The sequence below is a fragment of the Sturnira hondurensis genome, unplaced genomic scaffold (assembly GCF_014824575.4).
Source record: "Sturnira hondurensis isolate 20B ecotype Veracruz unplaced genomic scaffold, ASM1482457v3 Scaffold0009229, whole genome shotgun sequence".
NCBI classification, from domain to species: domain Eukaryota; kingdom Metazoa; phylum Chordata; class Mammalia; order Chiroptera; family Phyllostomidae; genus Sturnira; species Sturnira hondurensis.
Window position 1 is genome coordinate 342861 of NW_028081860.1, and position 3213 is coordinate 346073.

The window sequence follows — 3213 nt, forward strand, 5'->3', positions numbered from 1 at the left end:
CACTAGGCCCCGCCCCCGCGCTCGGCTCCGCCCCCACACTCAGCCAGCTGTGACCCTCTAGTGGCTGAACCCCGCGATCGCTGCCGCTGGGGCTGTCAGCTCAAGATCTTTCTGGTGGGAAATACTGGGTGAGTTCGCAAAAAGGTCTGAGACGAGGTCGGGGGCGGGGCTAGGAGGGTGGGTGTGTTGGGGGACGTGGGCCAGTTCTCCCTGTCCAACCACCTCTCCCCACCTGTGAACTAAATCCTGAGAGGGGCCCTAGTGTGGGGGGTGTGGCTGGGCCAAGGGGGGAGACCACGGGCAGTGGCCTTAGCAAAGGTGTGGGGCTCAGGTGCAGCAAGAGAGGGAATGGCTGGAAGTGCCTGAACTGAGGCCTCTCTGACCTGTGACCCCACAGAGTGAGCAACTCCCCTGGATGAATCAGGTCATCAGCTGCGACAGTGGTCAGGGTCAGTACAGGGCAACCGTTGGCATTGACTTCTTAGCTCAAGTGATGCAACTCAAAAGCCGGGCATCAATTGTGTGGGTAAGAGTGGGTGTCCCGGGACCCCTGTCTTCCGGCCCCCAAGTTCTCCAGGCCTGTCTTCCAGTGGCCAGATGTGGTTTGTATGACTCTGTGACTGACCGTCTGAGCTGATCAGGTGCTCTGAGCAAGGCTGGCTGACCAACTGTCCCTCACTTTCCCTGAGATGGGCATAATTATGTGGAGGCTGTGGTTCAGGGGCCGGATTGCCTGAGGGCCGCCAGCTCCCAGTATGGCTTGTGGGAGCTTGGACTTCTGGGTTGGTTGCCCCTTCTTCTGAAAGGATGGAGTGCAGCCCAGGAGTGGGCCTCCCTGCCTCATCAGTGCAGCTCCAGAATGCAGCCAGAACGCAGAGGTTCCAGGGCTTGGGCATGGCCCTATAATGCAGCTCCCACCGCTGAGTGCTGGTCTTTGATGTCACAGTGGCTGATTCCTTCCAGGCTCTGGTTGCTTGGCAGGCCGACTTCCTGCTGTGGGTTGACCTTTCCAACCCCAAACAATTCCCCTTTGTGATGCTTGAGATGAGACTGACCTCCCAGTGGGTAGGGTTATAAGCATACCTTGGAGATACTGCAGGTTCTGTTTCGGGACACTGCAATAAAGTGAGTTGTAATCTCTTTTAAAATATTTTATTTTTACAGAGAAGGGAAGAAAAGGAGAAAGAGAGGAAGAGAAGCATCCATATGCCCCTGGCATGCCCCCAACTGGGGCTCTAACCCACAACCCAGACATCTTTTTGCTGGTAGAGTGTCTTGCCTTCAGTTTGTAAAACACAGAACATCTATGAAGTACAATAAAACAAGGTATGCCCGCCCTGACTGGTGTGGCTCAGTGGGTTGGACATCGTCCTGGAAACCAAAAGGTCGCTGGTTCTATCCCCAGTCGGAGCACATGCCTGGGTTGCTGGCCAGATCTGTTGGTGCTGGTCTCAAAATAATGGGCCCCCATTTGGGGACCTGCGACAGGCATCCGATTGATGTTTCTCTTCCACATCTATGTTTCTTTCTCTCTCTTTCTCCCTCCCTTCCCCTTTCTCTAAAAATAAATAAATAAAATCTTAGAGAAAAAAGCAAACAAGGTATGCCTGTGCACTGCAGTTTTTGTCTTGCCTCTACCCTCAACCTTAGCTCATGCATAGGGGAGCCCACCCCTTGCTTTGGGCCTGGCCGGGCTTGTGTTGACCTGCCCTGCTCCCAGATGCCTGTCATCGTTTATGGTGTACCTCTTTATGTTCAGCCTCACTCACCCCTGCATTCCTTGCACTGTGTCCCACTCATACTAAGCCAAGGACAAGCCTTGGTACGTGGAGGGTTCTAAGGGTCCCCTTGGTGGGCCCCCTGGCCCTCGATCCAGTAGACAAGACCTTAGCCAGTCTCCTGATACCACTCCCCTCCCCTCTCAGGTCTCTCCCCAGGAGGCTGATGAATGGTGAGCCCATTATTTTGAGACCAGCACCAACTAGTGTGGCCCTTGCCTTCCTAAGTGCCACGCAGACTGCCTTAGGGCAGGTGAGCACGGGGAAAGCAGAGGGTGTGGGGGAAGAACCCCTGCAGCTTTCTAAAGGCTAAACATCCAGAGTCATCTGTCACACACCTGACACATCTGCACATGACCCCGCCTCTTTCTGGGGCCAGCCCAAGACTCTTGGTTAGAGCTCAACTGCGTCCTCCCACTGCTCAGGATTGCTCCTGCTGCTCCCATGTGAAGGACACATGGTGAGGTCAGGACCCCTGGAGGCCCCAGGACTGTCAGGTCAGGGTTGGTGCCGTGGAGAAGACAGGGCTATCGCCCCCCAGGGTCAAGATCAACAGGACCCCTCAAGAGCCCAGTGGACTGAGCACCAGGGAAGAGCTGGCCCCAAGAGGCTCCTAATAGAGATGAATTAGACCCGCCTCTGCTGCGACCGTGAGCTGGCCCTGCATGGGAATGTGCACCTAGCAGGCAGAGATGGAGAAGGCAGTTTTGGGTTACCAGAGTGAAATTGCGAGGGGGTGGAGTAAGGAGGCAGTCATACTGAATTCTCCCCTTGCTTTCTGTCCCTAGCACTAGCACTAAGGGGACCACCTGGCCACATCCAAGCTCTTCAGGCCTCCAGGCTGGTTGGCACTAAGAACGAATTCAGCGTACCTAACGCTGGCTATACCCTAGCAAAACCACCCCACCCCAACACCGGGGCTACCACACACTTGGTTCAAGAGTTCTGCTTCTTCCTCTCTGGGGCCCTGGCTCCAGTGCACAGGGACGCCGGCCGGGAGAATTCACCCCTACAGTACCTGCTGAGTGCTGGACATGAAACCACCCCGTGGGTGACGGTGTCCTGGGAGTTGATATTCTGGGGGCTTCCTTGGGGTCTCGAGTCCTGACAGAAGCTCTTGTTAAGCCCTCCCCAACGGGTGACCTGGCAACCCTTTGCCCCAGTACCCTGTTCTCTGGTCGGGCAGGGGAGTTGGTAGTAACTACGTAGGGAGCCCTACAGTCGATGCTGTGGGACCTGCGGCTGCAACCATTAGGTCCCATTCAAGGTCACGGGCTGTGATGGAACCTTAAAACAGGAGGCAATTGGGAAATAGAATCCCATTCAAAGACAGGTCCTGCAAGAGGGTCCCTGGGGATTTGGTAGGCTTGGGGGGTCCCAGCTCTCCACACCCAGCCCCCAACCCATGGCAGTTCCAGACACAGACAACAGGTGG